Source organism: Coptis chinensis, chromosome 6 (genome assembly GCF_015680905.1).
Source record: "Coptis chinensis isolate HL-2020 chromosome 6, ASM1568090v1, whole genome shotgun sequence".
Classification (NCBI taxonomy): Eukaryota; Viridiplantae; Streptophyta; class Magnoliopsida; order Ranunculales; family Ranunculaceae; genus Coptis; species Coptis chinensis.
In genome coordinates, this window is record NC_141461.1 from 25,483,460 (window position 1) to 25,501,811 (window position 18,352).

At 34.5% G+C, this 18,352-nt stretch overlaps 1 long non-coding RNA gene and 1 pseudogene across 10 annotated transcripts; one reads left to right on the plus strand and one right to left on the minus strand.

Moving 5' to 3' along the window:
- LOC147492313 (putative carboxylesterase 2 pseudogene) lies at positions 1-1,415 on the plus strand (annotated as a pseudogene).
- An 8,376-nt stretch (positions 1,416-9,791) lies between these two features.
- On the minus strand, positions 9,792-17,008 carry LOC147492314 (uncharacterized). Of its 10 annotated transcripts, XR_015200374.1 has the most exons (6): positions 16,858-17,008; positions 16,487-16,764; positions 14,960-15,080; positions 14,153-14,231; positions 10,861-13,982; positions 9,792-10,390 (listed from the first exon to the last, which is right to left on the minus strand). It is a non-coding gene; the product is annotated as an uncharacterized LOC147492314 (long non-coding RNA). The 10 variants fall into 10 exon arrangements; XR_015200372.1 differs by lacking the exon at positions 14,153-14,231; XR_015200366.1 differs by lacking the exon at positions 14,153-14,231 and having other exon boundaries at positions 10,861-14,027.
- Positions 17,009-18,352: the final 1,344 nt, after the last annotated feature.

Sequence of the window (18,352 nt, forward strand, 5' to 3'; positions counted from 1 at the left end):
AGCACACGCATACAGCACATCCTCAACATATTGATGAATATTTTTTACGTCTTAATATTTATGTCATTTAGAATTTATTAAGTTGTTAAAGCCATTCATTGCCATCAATTCCTAGTATTCATGTCTATGACTGACGGATAGAATGTAGTTTAAACCTATAAGAAGACACATTGAGATAACATTCCATGCATTCACAAGAAAATTATTGCATACAGAAAAATATCGTTCTGTTTCCCATTGTTCGCGTCACTGTGTTTAATTTGTGCAATGGACTCGCACAAGGCTGAACTAGACTACGAATTCCTTCCTTTCCTGCGCGTCTACAAAGATGGATATGTTGAGAGGCTTCTAGACACTGAGATATATCCTGCCTCCTTTGATCCACAAACCAATGTTACGTCCAAAGATGTACTCTTCATACCAAACTCCAACATCTTAGCAAGACTTTATCTCCCAAAACCAACCAACACAAATAAAAAACTTCCACTTTTAGTTTACATTCATGGAGGAGCTTTTTGCTACTCATCTCCCTTCACACCTAGGCATCATAATTTTCTTAATTCACTTGTTTCAAAAGCTAATGTTGTCGCAGTGTCCGTGGACTATAGACTTGCACCAGAATATCCCTTACCCATTGCCTATGAAGACTCATGGGCTACCTTGAAATGGGTTGCATCTCACTCTAGCGGACAGGAGTCTGAAACTTGGTTGAAAGAATTTGTTGATTTCAACAAGGTCTTCTTAGCTGGAGATAGTGCTGGAGCAAATATTGCACATAACATGGCTATGCTAGCGGGGGATCCTACAACTGGTCTTTCTATGAAGATTCATGGTGTTGTTTTAGTCCATCCTTTCTTTTGGGGGTCTGAAGCTATTGGGTCTGAGACAACTGATATCCACAAGAAGGGATTTGTAGACAGAATATGGCCTCTTGTGAGCCCATCAGCTCCCAGTAACGATGAACCTCTCATCAACCCGCTTAGAGACGGTGGACCCAGTTTTTCTAGTCTGGGATGCACAAGAGTGCTTGTTTGTGTAGCAGGGAAAGATATATTGAGAGATAGAGGATGGCTTTATTACGACAGATTAAGCAAGTGTGGGTGGACTGGAGTAGTGGAGATTATTGAGACAGAAGGGGAAGACCATGTGTTTCATTTGGATAATCCTACTTGTAGGAAATCTTATGATTTTATTGAACGCTTGGCCGATTTCTTCAACCGTGATAGAGCTCGCTTGCTCTAGTTGTAATGTTCATTAATTTTTATATTATTTGAATTGACAGTGTAAGCTCTAATCAATTAAGTTCTAATGTACCGAGAAGGATATACAGATGATGATACCCTTCTTAGACACTTCATACCGTCCGTATTTTTTCTTCTTGTAACTTTTATTCTTTTTAATTAATCAATCACCCTTTTCGCCAAAACATTCAACTCCAAAACCATGTTTGCATATAGAATTGATAGTCTGATAGTCAAGAAACAGAGTCAAGGGCTGTAATTTTTCCTTGTGAAAGAATATTTAGTAAAACTGTAATGTTCATTGCATTGCATTGCATGGGTGTATAAACAATTCTTATGCTTCTAGATATGATGGATTTCTCTCTCTTCTCTCAATTTATTTCGTATATGTGTATATCAACAAGAAAAAATACCAACTCCAGAAGTAGGTTTTTTTTGGTAACAGAAAGAGCATTTCAAAAGAGAAACAAAAAAAAACGTTAAATATTTGAACCAAACCAAATACCAAACTAAAAAAACACCAACCAATTTCATGAACGATATCAAATAGTTGACATCAAATGACGCGGTTTTAGATAAATCGCGCTGTATAGCCCACACAACTTTCGCAAAATCGCGCCACAGAAGCCCACCTTAGAAGCCCAAGCTTACGCAGTTTTCCAAAAACCGCGCGGTGTTTCAAACACCGCGTGCTATGTCTTTATATACATAACCAAAACTGCGCAGTTCATTCATTTTTAACTTTTCTTTCAATTGATAAACCCTCTCCTTTTAAAAAAAAAACAAAACCTACCTAAACTCTTGAAATTTTATATAGATCATTTTCAACCTTTCGATGGAGATGATGATGAGTATTGGCAGTACACAAACGACATTGACGATGATATAGAGGTAGAAGAAGCCAAGGAAGTAGAAGACGATGGGGGAGAAAAAGCCGAGGATGTCGCGTCGACTGATAGACAATTTAATCCCTATGTACTTGAGTATCAATTGAACGACTTCAATTGGCAATTTAATCCCGATGAAACACTTGATATGCAAGTTGTGTCTTCTACATGTGATATAAAATACGTGTCGAGTGTAGCAGCTAATTCTCATGTAATTAATTAGTTTTGATTAAATATTTTGAATATTATGTATTAATTAGTTGAGTTGGACCAATTAATTATTTATCTTATATGCATTATTATTTTTTTCATAATATCAGCAAATTATTGACTACCGAGTTAGATTGACTTTACTTGGTGTTAGAGAGTGGTGGAAGGTTCTTAAGAGTTTGGATGAGTTTATACATATTAGAAATAGTATTTTGTGTACACCTTTGGGTTTTTTGGTTGATGTAGATTATGAGAAGGCTGATTGGGTAGTGGTCATTGCTTTAGCAGAAAGATGATGGAATACAACTTATACATTTCATTTTTCTTGTGCAGAGTTGGGGTTCACACCACTAGACTTCACCATAATTTCTGAGTTGAGTATCGGTATAGGCCAACCGATACCTTTTAATACAAATTATGAGAACATTACTAGTATGCATATGATTTTTCCTCTCTTGGATGCGGATGCTTATAATTTTTTTGGTATTAAGTTATCTCATATTAAGACTGCATACATGGAACCTCTCTTGGATCCTAATACACGAGCGGAGTTAGCTAGCTTTGACTGTTCTACCTGGTAGTGAGCGAAGGTGCTGATGTGTATATGCTAGGAATTTTTTTATGTTTTTTATTGGGAATGTTCTGTTTCCAAATGGTCATTCTACTGTACGACTTGGATATTATGCTTATGTTTCTGATTTGCATAATATGAGAGATTATGACCTTGGTAGCTCAGTATATGCCACACTGATAGTGGTGTTAAACAAATCTTTACAGATAAATCTTCATAGACGTTGTCTTTGTCCTAACATAGACATGATTGCTGATACTCACCCTAGATTTGCAAGTTGGTTAAGGCCTCATTTGACTCATAACAAGGGGCAGATTAGAAATAATGTGTATATGGCTCGTGCTCAGATTGATATTAGATCATTGTCATTTATTGAGTGGAGACATTAGCATTTGTCTACTACCTTTGACGATCCAGTTATGCAGCATACTTGTGTTTTGTCACGTCACAGAGTTGTTTTTGCCGCACATGACTGTAAGGTTTAGTACTGTGGCGACAGATGTTGGAGATAGTTGATTGGACGTTATGGAGTTCCATGTGCTCCCATACCAGATGTTAGTGATGCTAAATCGTGGAGTAGAACTCAAGTTCATGAAGTTCATGGCAGTGGTGGTCCTTGGCCAGATGTGTCTTCTTTTGTTGTTGAGCAGACTGTTGATCGGTATTATAGATGGTGGAATTGTGTCTCTATGGGTCCGTTGTTGCCCCCTGCTGGTCGGGCTAGCAATTTTGAGTTTGTGGGCCTAGAAGGGATGAGACATGAGCTAAGTATTCCTCATCCGCCACAGCCTATTTACAACCCACAACCTGTGAATGCATATCATCCAGCTCCTGTGTCTGCCACTAATCCAATAATGTTTTCCGTGTGTGGACCTGATGGGGATGCTACTTATCTTTCCATTCCTGAGGTGCCTGATGCTCGTTTCCATGAGTTAGAGCCGCAGATTGATCAGTATACCCTGGTGAGTTTAGTTGTTTTATTTATCTTCTTCATTATATATATATATATATATATATATATATATATATATATATATATATATATATATATATATATATATATATATATATATAATATGTACTCACACTGTATTTTCTTGAATTTTCAGGGTGTTTATCAGGAAAGATATGAGAACAATGTTTGTATGTTTGATGGGATGAGGACTGCTTTGTATCATTACAGCCAAGAAAGAGAGGAGGCATATTCTCAGACATATCAGGAATACCAACATGCGTATGACGAGACTCGAAAAGCGTATGAGGATATTCAATAGGTGTACATGCAACAACATCAGGGATATGAGGAACTTCAGGCTAAGGTAGTTAACATTCGTGCATACAAAGAAGATCTTGGTGATCAGGTTAGGAACTTAGAGGAGCAGCTTCGAAACATCTAAATGGAAAGAGGAGAGTCATCGATCGAGTTGTAAGGGGCGTAAGAAGAGAGCTAAATAAATGTTATGTAATATGAGATGTATAAGAATATGTAACATGAACGAAGTATAATTCATTCCTAGCATCAGTTCCATTCTCAAAAAATTGCACAATTCATTCTTATTAGATACTTAATCAGATATTTCGACATTATAATTCAAGTCTAGTTCTTCATTCCAATATCATTCAAGTTCAGTTTTCCTAAATTTGGTATCATTTTTATTCATATCATGCACGCGGTTTTGGATAAACCGCGCAGTTTAGCCAAAACCACGAGAGAGATTTGATACAGCACCAAAGCAAACACCAAATTTTGGCCGATTTGGTGTTTGTTTTGGTATTTTTTTGGTGTTTTCATCAACATGTGTCTCTCCTGAAGATGAAAAAAATACCAAATTATTGAAAATTTGGTGTTTGATGCTAGGATAGTGTCTCTTCTAAAGATGTTCTAACAAACTAACAACACTTGTATCCTCCACAAATTACTACAAACTTGGGAAAAGATACCATAAAAATTTGCTTATGTCACATTAGGTAGGCGTGTGTAGTTGTCAAATATAATGGGTTCACATTTCACGATTCACATCCATCAATTTTTAGCCATCTTTTTCTTTGACTGGGATCTAGTTGTTATCTGTGTAAATTAGGAAGACAAGAAATATTTCCATTCACAAACAAATATCATAGATACAAGTAACATATAACCTTATCATTTCTTATCAGTTCTACAAGTTCGTTTCTATTCCTCTTTATTGCTTGTTATTGCAATGGATGCAAATAACAAGGCTGAACTAGACTATGAATTCCTTCCTTTCCTCCGTGCTTATAAAGATGTGCTTATAAAGATGGACATATTGAAATGCTACGTCATACTAACCTTGTTCCACCCTCGTTCGATCTTGTAACCAATGTGACATCGAAAGATGTACTCATCATACCAGACTGCAACATCTCAGCAAGGTTTTACCTCCCAAAACTGTTGGAATCTCTTTGTTGTACTTCAATCTACTTAAGAGTTAGCAAAGTGGAGATGGAGAACATTGAGTGTTCTCTCCACTTTTATGCTTGTAAGATAGTCTCATATTGCCTAAACTTGTTTTGCTTTTGGAACAAATTTCATATTTCTGTTTCCAGTAGGTTTCCTATTCTGTTTCTAGAAACCGACTATGACTCTCTATATAACAAGCACTGTGTGAACCACATCATATATACAGAGAGACAGATCTCACAACAAGACCCTAGCTTCTTTTCTTTTCTTCCTATTAGCCGCCAGAGAGAGTTATATCGCCGTTCTAGAGAGAAGTCTGATTAGTGCAAAATCAGCCTTCTATAACCATTGAATCATGTGAGGAGAAAACGCTATTGTAGCCTTTTTGCACCAGTAGAAGGGGCAAAATATTTCCTTAAGGACAGTCTTATCGACGCCTTGGTTGTTCATTGTTTGTCTACTATTCTTTCTGTTCTACTCTAGTTGCTATTTTCATACAACTATTCTAACAATCTTAAGGAAAGATTTTTGTAGTAGAACAAAGGAGAATGCTTTAATACGACAATCAAAAGATAAGTCTTTTACTTTGAGTTATTGTTTGTGTTATTAGGTTATGACTTTAGAAATTTTCTAATAATTTCATTTTTGTTAGAGAAACCAATTCAGGATTGAATCATTATTGATCTTTTGTGGTTTATCAAACCCTATATGGTTGTAGACCTTTCTCCTACATTTGTGGGAGTCAAATCTGAGATTTCTATTAAGAAAAACATCAAAGTTCGTCTTTTTCACAGCTGTGTCACTCGTTACGGAAATGATATAACGTTCAGCTTAGAGATTGGTTTTGCAATCCGCCTCTTTTGTTGGATAACTGATCCAAAGAGCTTTCCAGTGGTATAAGGCTTGATACCCAATTTGTCCTGAGTTGGTTCAGTGTTATAGTTCTTTTGAACTGATTTTCTGGAAATAGGAAAATATGGTAATCCGGGTTTTCAATCGGTTAGGTATTGTATTCTTTCACTCTTTGCAATTATTTTGGTTTGATTATATGATGATTTTCTTGCCTTAAATTACATGCTAGTTTTTGTGTTAGGAGGAAAATCCCTAAGCTTAAATTTCTTTAATAACCTAGTCAACAAATTATACATATTTATCATTAAGATATTAATTGGTTTGACTAAAAGTAGTTTGATATTAATTTTCTTTGTACATATGTAGATTTATGTAGATGGTCTAAGAGAGACCTTAAGATAGTTAATATCGACCACACTCAAATCTTAGGTAGTAATTATAATGTATTCAATGCATAAGTGCTTACCTCTATTGAGTGTATGTGTTGTTAAACGATGGTTATAATTGTAATGTTGTGAAAATACATGTTAGATTAAGTAACTTGTAGCTTATATCTAATATAACATATGTTAAGGTTTTGTAACATGCTTGCTTTGGATATTAATCATTGTGGATTTACTTTAAACTTGATGATAGTTTATTGGTAAAAAAATTTCTAGTTGAAAACAATAATAGGTTGATCCATTAGATGTTATGGTAGTACTTGAGGTCTTGTTGATAGGGTATTCTATCTTACTTGAGCTCATATAAGAAGAGGAGGTGAAGTCCTTAGTTGTTTTGCATATTTAGTGGCTAGATTTGCTTAATATTGTATACCTTTTGTTATGAGCTGAGGGGTACAGTTAAAGTTTACTTTTCCTGAACCTATGATATAATATTAACCATGTTTCGCATGAATGCATTATTTAACATTGGCATGAAGATTAACCATGTCATATATTATTAAGTAATGAGCATCGTTGTCTACGAGAGGAAACAATATGGGAAACAATCAATATCCTCCTAAACCTAATTTTGTCAAGGAGATGTAAGGTTATTAATTGTCTTCTTAGACAATATCCTCTACTGACTATTTTAGACAAGGAGATATAACACTTGTAGATTGTCTTATTAGGCAATATCCTCCTATGACTATGAATAAATAGCCAAGGTGATGTACAAGTGCGTGGATTGTCTCACTATGTAAGTTGGAATGTTGAATGATGAAAAGAAGAATGATAATGATATTATCTTGGGGAAAACCCTTTTCATCTAATTCTTCTATTATTTAAAATTCATTAGAATCATTTGTGAATTTCCTTTCATATAGATAGCATTAACATAATATAACTATGTTTAATATGATCCATAATCATAGACTTGAGTAAAATATATTCTTGTCATAAGAGTGCATATTATTGTTGTTGTTTCTTTTAGTGTTTGTAGCGGTATAATGGATTTTGCATGTAAGTTTGATTAAGTTGAGTAACCATTGAACTGTGGGGGGTTATGACCCATATGCATGACACTGTTTTATCATAGTTTACCTCACAAGATAATTGGAAAGACACTGAACTACAAAGTATGGAAAGGTTTTGGGTCTATCCAAAAATGCTTTAAAATGTGGGGGGTGTCTTGCCAAGGCTATTGTGAATGAATCTAAAAGAAGTATTTTTGAGACCTAAAACTATCTAGTAGATGTTCATTGGTGAAACTCATAATAGTGATGTTTGTTTTCAGTTGTCATGAGTGATAACATTCTTATAGATACCACACTATTATTGAATGTCTTATATCTTAATTTTATTTAAGGTTATGTTTTCTGTTAAATTGGCATAGAGTGGTTGAATGTTCATAATGAACTACATAAGAGAATCCTATAATTTCTGAACAAGAAATTTAGAAGATTTTTTTTTTTTTTTTAATAAACTAGAGGTTATGGCAGACCTCAACCTGTATTAGATGAAACTCAGGGATACATAGTACCTATTATATCTTCCTATATTATATGATGTAACTTTGCTTCTAGAGGAAGAGAAAAGAAATTTGGAAGACTATTAGTGAGTACATTCACCATTCACGGTACGGTGATGACGTTGATATGTTTCTTAAGGAAGATTCATTAACTTATAAGGAAGTTGTCTGTCTATATGAGAAGTGTCCTTTTTGAAGGATACAACTCTTCTAAATTGGACTCTTGATTTACACAAATAATTCAGGGGAGGTAGTTAATTTACCTATTGAAGGATCTATAGGTTGAATTGGATCTTCAAGAGAAAACTAAAACATGATAGTTATATTGCAAAATACAAGGCTAATATTAATAGCCAAGGGGTTTCACTCAGAGAAAAGATTTATACTATTTTGGAACCTTGCTTATGTAACTAGAATTTTTTTTTCAGAATTCTAAAGACTCTAGTTGAGTAGTTGTGAGGAACTACAATACCAAGTAGTACAAGGTGATGAGCTTAAGGTATACAATTTAGTTAAATCTTTGTATGAGTTAATTCAAGCGACTATAAATGGCATGAGCAATTTAACAACATATTGGTGTCGTATGGATGTCAAAGTACCGTTGTTGATAAAGATGTGTACTTTCTTTAGAGAGCAAGACATATATATTAATCTCTTTTTGTTTAGATGATTTAATATCACGAGTGCTAGCATTGAGAATGTGTATAAGACAAAGAAATTCCTATTTGAAATACATAATAGACCGTCATTGGAAATAATAGTTCATTATGTTGTTAAACTCATTTCTGTAACTGCTATATTCAGTTGTCAAAATGTTGGCGTTTGAATATGGTTGAAGCCAACATCGTACCTTAAACCAGACCGGTCAGATGGTATAGGGAAATTTTGGGCACTACAGAATTGAATGACTGGTGAATATAGGAATTAAAACTCATGTTGGTCTCATTATGTTATTTTAGCACTTAGTAGAAATATTTTCATTGAAAAGTATGGATATTACGTTAGTAAGACTGTGTCAACACTTCTTGTCAAATATCCATCTTATGAAAAATAATCTACTTGTGTTTTCTCATACTAAATATGTCAATATCATTGGCAGCCTATTGTACTTGATGGATCATATATGCGAGACATGACATTGCCTACATTAATGGCATATTGAGTTGATAAACCATTCACTACAAGAAAAAAGATTTTATATCACTGTTAATAACATAACAAAAAGTCTTTTGTCACTGTTTTTTTTTTAAAAAAAAACCGTGACGGAGTGAGAGTCATTTAGTTTTTTTCTCAAAACCGTCACAAATATTTGTTCCAGACTAGCCTCTCTTTACCATAAAAAACGATAACAAATACTTAAAAACCGTCACAACAAATCATATTATTTGTGACGGTTTTAAATAAACGGTTATGCATTCATCTTTTTTAACGGTTATAAAACCATAAAAAACAGTAACAAATGCCAAAAAATAGTCACAAAAAAAACATAGTTTTTGTGACAGTTATGGCAAAAGAGTTATATATTAAATTTAGAACCGTCATAAAATAGACATTTTTCACTACAGTTATTGGAAAACCGTGATAAATGTTATATTTTTTTTCCAAAAAAAATGCTAGCATTCCAATAGCCAAAAAAACAGATATTTCACATTGAATTGGACCTGCAACACCTGATATGAAATCCATTAAAATTAAAATAGCATTCACCAACTCTATTGAAACATTCCAGCAGCAAAAATACACGTAAGACTTGGGTAATCAGTAAGTACTACAAAATATACAAGGCTTAAGAAAGAATTGTGACCGGCCAAGTCACATTCACATCAAACACTCCGAATTAGTCTTCTTCATTGTTCTAAAGACATTCTTAAAGAAACCAAACAAACGCAATACGAGCTTGACATCCAACCGAGGTGGAAGTCTTCTTGCTGGTCAGAAAATTTCTTGATCTGAAAAAGTTAAAAATAAAAGAAATGAAAAACGAAAACCAAGGAACTAAAATATCAAAACAAGGTTTTGGCAGCTACCACACGTCCACACAACAGTGCACACTACAATACTAGACCATATTGATCGAATACTTAGCGACTAGTGACTAGTAATCTAATTGGTTACGCTAATAATCTGGTCATTCAAACATAGCCGCTAAGATGCATCGTTATCCTCAGCCGGCTTGAATTGTCTTGATAATATGAAGTTGAACAACATCGAGCTCATCTTGTTTATATGTTCCTTTAAGGGCAAAATTTGTCATCTAAAAAGATCAAGATACGATGTTAGGTTAATGACAATCAAAACCCAATGTCCAATACAAAGAAGAAATAAAATATTTAACACTATACAACAAGTACGTCTACACTTAAAAAGAGATCAGATCTACAATTCAATAAGAAAAATCTCTTTAAGGAGAATCAACAGTAAAGCTAACAACATAATTACTAAATTCTCCCGTTTTCGTAATTTTTTCCATCCAACTAAGAGATCGAAACCAGATATCCGAAGGGTGAAAAACGAGTGCATTACAAAATCACCCTTATGGTGTAGTGCTTGATGCTCATATTAAATAACATTGAACTACTTGGTATATAATTATATATATTATTTGAGATATGAATAATGAAAGCCTTTAACCTTTTTACTGAAACCCTTAAAAATAATGTAAGTCTAAATTAACGTAACTACCCGAGGGTTATCAACAACTAAAACTTGGGAATATTTACAAACCTGAATTAGTTGATTCTCACCATCAAATTGTTATTCCATAAAATCCGCTTCTTTTGGCTATGGAATGACCAATCGACCATCCAAGGGGATATCCCACTTGTACTATCCTGAAAACAAGACATGCAGCATAGATAGATACCAACTTGTATATAGTTAATATTTTGTCAATATCATATGATAGTCTTTGTCACTAGTAAATTGAATAAAATCGGAATCCCCCTGCCCGTACACAAATTGTAATACGTTCAACGTCTTAAATATTTTTTTTGGGGGGGGGGGGTGTTTAGTATTCTTTTATTTCATATATTCCAACTTACCCAACTTTAGCACTATATTATGTAAATACTGAATTATCTTGGTGAACAAGCTATGGGCGCCCTACATTTTAACCATGCAATTAAGGGGACAACTCGTGAACCAACTTAAACCTGGGCAGTTTTTTCTGCTCCCATTTTGATGAGCACTTCTATGGTGTGTGGCACCAATAACACGACTCCGTTTTTGCTCCTCCTTTGGATCCCATGGGTGGAAGGGGAAAACATTACACTTCTTATGTTGTGTCATCTGTTTTCAGAACAAGAAGTAGTTATTAACCAATTGAAGAATAGTATAAGGTGACTGTCATGCATCATTAGTCCTCATATTCCTTCATGTACCTACCAGTGTGAAGAACACAATCAAATTAGACACTTCATCTAACTTAAATGATGGATAAAAGCCATGTCAATGCTGTGCATACATATGTACCAATCAGAAATCAATTGGTTCTCAATGCTCAAGACAAATGATTAATGGCAATGGACATCTGCAAAAATGATATACAAAATGTATACAATAAATGAATTAGCATCTCACATGGCAAGCAGATACGTAGCAAAAGAAAATGGCAGTTCATTGATACATGCCAAATCCATACACTAATTAAAATTCAATGGATGATTGTAACCATTAAGAATGGCCAAGTCAGACCAAAGATATGATCTCTGGCACACTTGGGAATGGCTAGGTCTTAAAAATGCAGGCCTATTTTAAGCAACCAACATTGAGGTTGGGGTTAAACCATACCCTTCCAGATACAAGGGGCAGACTACAAGCACCAAAATATTTACAGAGGGCAAAATCAGACCTAAATCAATTGATTCTCACCATGGAATTGTTATTCCATAAAATCCACTTCTTGTGGTTATGGAATGACCCATCCACCTTCCAAGGAATGGTGATATTACACTTGTACTCTCCTGACAACAAGGCGGAAAACAAGACATGCAGCATAGATTCGTCGTCAATATCATATGATAGTCTTTGTGTCTAGCAAATTGAATAAAATGGGAGACCCCCTTCCTGTACACACTCCCAAGTCTGTAGTCATCCATTCTTTGGAATTGATTGAAACATTATGCAAGTAAGACAGTAGGTAAACACAAAGAGAAAATAATTGTAATAGGATCAATGTCTAGAGTTAATTAAAAAAACATAACGCAAAAAAAATGAAAAATCATACCTTTACAGCAAATCGCAGTATAACAATGAACCAAGACGAGAAGATACTGGAAATTTCGCATCTTAGTATAGTAATGAGTAGTAGTGAGAGAGCACGAGTGAAGACTTAAGAAAAATCTATAAGCAAGGAACAATCCAGAAACTAGGAAAAGAAAAAATATCACCACTTAAATCATTAACTTCAACACCCACCAGAATTACACATAGAGAACATGCGATATATGAAAATATCGAATTTTTACATTGATGAATATAAGATATCAAAATAAAAACCATACCTAATTTGGTTATAAATGAAGCAACTAGCACCAAAATTAATTTTAGTTGTTGATTAAACACCTAGCAGTGTGAAAAAAAGTAGAAATAATTAGATGATGAAGATTATCAAACCATAGAAGGAAGGGAAAACTACCGGATGGCGGTTGCGTGGTGGCGGCTGAAGTGTTGACTAGGTTGAGCGAGAGAGAGGGCGATGGAAAAATATGAGTGAGATATTAGTCGGTTTTAGTTTTAGATGGGAGATGGGAGAAGAGAAGAGCGCAACCTTTCCATTTTTCCCCTCGCCCAAAATTCTAATTTTTGTCTTTATTTTTTTTATTTTCTATTATCTTAACTTTGGCCTTTACGGTTTATAGTCAAAACAAAACTTTTAAAATATGTTACAAATTAATTCTCAAATCCGGGAAAATTAAAGTAACACATTATTTGCAATTTTAACGCCCAAAAAACGTTAGGAACGTAGTTACACCTAAAAAACGTTAGGAACTAAGAAAAGTGTGCGTTACTAATATCCTGTTTTGGTGTAGTGTGAACTAGCCTAGCCAAGTAATAGTGCTACTAGTGTGAATGGTTAAAAAGGACCCAGGTAATAGTGCATCATAGATTAGACTGCTTACATGGACCAAGAAAAACAAATTCGTGACCGACTTTACCTTTGAACACAGTATGTTGCAACTACCAAGTTAACCAACGACTTAGCAATTTGTTTGTACCATGCTATTAACACATAGAAGAATATTCGGCAATGGATAATCATACCTAATACATCTGTATATCAAAATACCCATATGATTGTTATAATGTTTTGAGTACAAAGCACAAATACAAAATTGTTGGGATCAACAGAGTACAGAAACCAAAGACACGTGTACTTTCAGATGCCATATCATAAAACACTGTGAGTTGCAATAAAGGATTGGGGGAATTCAAACCCTACTCTTTCCTGCCTATGTAAGTGTCTTATTTAGCTCAAAGTTTTCCTAGACATATGTACATAAGGAAAAATTAGAAATAGACTAGCACATGCTAAAAGAATTAAAAAAATAATGGTTGCTAGAAGTCGATATAAGTATTTCTAGAATAGTTGCCCGATGCAAAACAGTTCATTGTCTGCACATACTTTTGTTCTATACTTATTAGTTCTTTCAACTAGCACATATGATTAGAGGTGTTATAGATCATGAACTGGCCTTTTAAAGAACCCAAAAGATGATAACTACTTGCATCAAATGTATCCACTTACATTGAGCTCTGGGGCCTCTAGTTTTATCTTCAGCTCAACCAAGTCAGAAGCAAGGGGTGTCATTCTTGCAGTTGATAGATCCTCGGTTCCATCCAATAAGCTGTGAGAGTAACACGTTCCATCCAATGGTTTCACAATTTCAGTTCTTGCAGAAAAAACCCATCGATTTATCACAAAGAAACACAACGATCCCAATAACTTCCGAGAAATAAATGACATTAATTGTACAAATAGGAATATCCATAGTAACAGATATGAAATAAAATTTACCTGTTAATTGGATGATGGAGCTAGAGAGAGACAAACGAGAATGAATCTCTAAAACAACTAGAATTGAAATCCACTAGAACTAGTAGCAAAAAATATAAATTTAAAAGAAATTGATATTAATAATTTCTATAGAAAGTATAATGATTTGAAGAGAGAAAGAGTACATGGTTGAAGAATAGCTAATTAACATGTTATGGGTGTGTATACCCACTTCCTGAAATTCAAGTAAAATTAAATATAACAATACCAAAACTTAAGTTCATTAGCAACCTATGAATAAAAACATAGCATCCTTTTAGCCACGTACTTCCCACCTTTTCATCGTAAAGGCCAATATCAAGTACCTTTATATAACCAAAGCCTATTCCTTGGTCAAATGGTTAAGCCTGTTCAGCACTAGCCAAACGCAGTCCACACGTGTTCAACATGTAAGTTAACTAAAACTATATTTAGAATAATAATGAAGAAATTATATCCACACATAGAAAGAACATGAAATTCTTATGCATCTGGAATACTTATTCTAGTCATAGCTAGAGATAAACCAACATTCCCATATTCAAGTTCAGTATAACCATACTTTTAACTCTAAAACGAGTCCAAAATCATCTAAAGTGTGAACTGGGAGTTACTAGTATAATCCATTCAAACTTTTTTCATAACCTTGTGTGAACAGCTAAACCATACATAGTCAAAATCAGTGTTACTAGTGTAATCCATTCAAACTTGTTCGTAAAAAAAGCTAACTAGCTCACATTTAATTCTAATGAAAATATAGTTTAAGGTTCATATAAGAGTTCTACTTACCTGAAGCAAGCTTCACTCCTTTGAAAACAGCTAGATCGGTGTTTGACTTCAATATAAAGCTAAACCCAACTATCTTGAATTGTTGCATGAAGGCATGTCAAATAAACACTCTACTGATTCCCTGCCATTACCACCTTGCGATAAGCTTATGCCATATACACAAAGATATGGCAACTAATAAAGCACACATGATATCACTTAGTTAACAAAGCACACCCTTGCTTCCGTTATTGCATTTGCATGAACTTAAGACATCTTACACACACAAATGATAGAATCACAAAACAAAACTATGATCACACTCAAAATACCACCAAAAAAGGAAATGTTAATATGGTTTGTTTATAGAAAAAAATAAAAGTGAACACACATTGATGGGTGGGTGAGTATAACGTGGGATGCAATAAATTTCAGCTACGTGCTAATGTTCTTATGCATACTGTCCTATTGTTTAGACAATTAGTCCATGATGACATGCCATATAAGACCAAAGATCCGCAAACAACATATAAAATAACTTGTATAGAAGGTCTACAAGCATGCACAACACATAAATCCACTCTTTCACAATGAAATACATAACCCATAACATATATGACACATATACAATTCCTAAGTATAAGTGACAATATATAATACTTCCAAAGAGCTGAAACAATTGTAGGAAATCATCAAAACCCCCAATACCAGCAAACAGATAATTGACAACTAAGACGACAACAATCATCATACACATACATATGAATTGTGCATACTACACCCTACAACGAGAAATCCAACACCTTTATAATAGGTAATTTTTGTCAGCATTGTTTCTTCAACACTGCCTAAAAGAGAAGAACTAGCTAATCACAAGACATTGATATTAAATCCTTATTAATGCATACCTTCAAAGAACCAAAAAAAGTAGACTGAAACAGTTGAGGTGCACCTTCTTAGAAAACACAGATTGACAAGAACTTGTATAGAAAGACATAGCTTAAGACTAAGGTATTTGTACATGGAATTAATAATGGATACTACTCTATATAAGCACTATTACGAATGGTGTCGAGAAAAAAAATAAAAAAGGGGTTGGGGTTGAACAATCACACCCCTGCTTAATCATCCCTAAGGCAACTGATAATCATTCCATCGTTTAAAGATAAAAAAACCAGGCAACAGAACATGAAATTAAAGAAACCCATAAGCCAAAAAAAAAAAACACACTCGGAAGCAATCAAGACTATTCTTCAAAGTCTGGCATTTCTTCATTCAATAATTCTGGTTTTTTGTTTTTGCTAAAGAATAATTCTGATTCAAACGATGTTTATCTCATGAAAAATGGTGAAAGACTTGATGAGTTGGTTTAGCAAAGACTAATGTTAATGGAAAAAGAGATGATGTCTTCATTTCTTCTGGTTAATTATCTTTTTCCACCCACAAACAACCATTTACACTAATTATCACAATACGATTATCAGCAGTCATATTTAGAGTTGTGATCAATAAAAAAAAACTTGAATCATGCAAAATGTAGAAACACACCTCAATGTTTAACCCCCAATCTGAGCCAATCAGCATATCACTAAACTAGTTGCCCTCTCGACACACCTCCTCTCTTTCCTTCAATTCGCCAATATTACTTCCCATAAACCAATGATCATAATCATGAATTAGACAAAAGGGTAGATCTTGGTACAAAAACACAAGCTAGTAAGCACTACTAATCAATTTGTCTCCAAATCCAATCATTTAAAAGACACCCAAGTCACCAGTTCAACTAAAAAGCATAAAACTCCACTGTCAAATCGATTGAAATTCCCCTGCTCTTGAAAGAAAAATCGCTTAGAACTCAAAAAACGAAATTTTTTTAGTACGAACAAGTTCAAAATCAAAAGAGAGAGACGAGAACTAACTTTGGAAGTGCTAATGAACACTCGTGGGAGATCGAGTGTTTTTTTCTGGAACTGTTGGAACGTGGAAGGGGAGACCGAATGTGGGTTGTGTTTCTAAGTAGTATTATTTAGTGGGCTCTTGAAGCGGCGGGCCAAGAAATACAATAATCGGGTAATATGTAACTGTTTTTGTAAACTAGTCACACATGTATGGGCATTTCTTATAAAAAACATTTGTTACCGTTTCGAAAACGACTGTAACAAAAAACATTTTAAAACAGTCACAAAAGTCATTTTCTGTCATTTGTGACCGTTTCGAATAGAACAGTCACAAATAATATTTTAAAACAGTCACAAAAACCTTTTTTTCTATTAGTGATTGTTTTTATAAGAAAAATTGGATGTATATTGTCAGATTATCCAAGTACTATAGCTGAGCCATTGATTATGGACTTATATTTAGTAGATTTCCATTATTGTTGGAAGGGTAATGTGTTATAAACTGGATCCAGTAATATTTATGTGTTTACCCTTGGTGGAAATTGAGTGTCTTGGATATCATCCAAGCTAATCGCCTTAGAATAGGCATGTGATGATGCTGAGTAGGTTAGCAACCTCTTGGCAGATCTTCTCATTGGCTCTAAACAGCCTCCTGATGTGTATATAATTTACAACTGTCTCATTGCAATAGCTAAAACATAAAGAAATATGTGTAATGGGAAAAGAATACATACAAGTTTTTGATATAACCTAATTAAGCAGCTGCTAGAGATTATGTTAGGTTGGACTTAGTTTGGCCATATGTCTGGCCACACCACTTTTTTGAGGCAAGTGGTTGTACGTCGAGGGGGATGGGACTTATGCCCATATATAGGGTGACACTGACGGCAACCCTACCTATGTAATTGGAGACCCCATGAAGTAGGTCCAAAGGGAAAAATAAGTCACTTCATTGTCCTGCAGTACTATCGTCTTATTTATTTATGAGACGTCCCACCCTATGGCGAGATGGTACTATAGTATACATTGTATAACTAGAATTGCAGTTAGTAAGGACGAGTTCTTTAACTCTTATTGGATTTCATAGCCTATATTTTAATGAGGTAGTGTATTTAAACTGCACTGTACACCTGATGGAAATCCACCTACGTGAATGTAGAACTGGGTCGATTCTTATGAGTATTCGGGCAAGTACTCTAGAGCATTCATGGAACACAGGCAGCGCAGAGCCAAAAAGCGGAACACCGTAGAGCTGGTATATAATGAAAAAGCAGTGTGGGTGCATGTCATCTATTTCACTACAAGGGAAGTTGGTTCAAAGATTTTTAAATCTACCGCTTTCACGTGAGAAAAGACATGTTACCCTATGACTGGTTCAAGCTCGAAAGGCACCAGTATCTTAGGCATTGCAATTTCGTTTCTCTCTGGCATTTTGTAAATCCTTTCTTTTGTAATATCCTATTCCAAAATAGTAGGGGACTATAAGTATTTTGAAATAGTGGGGGATTATTGGAAT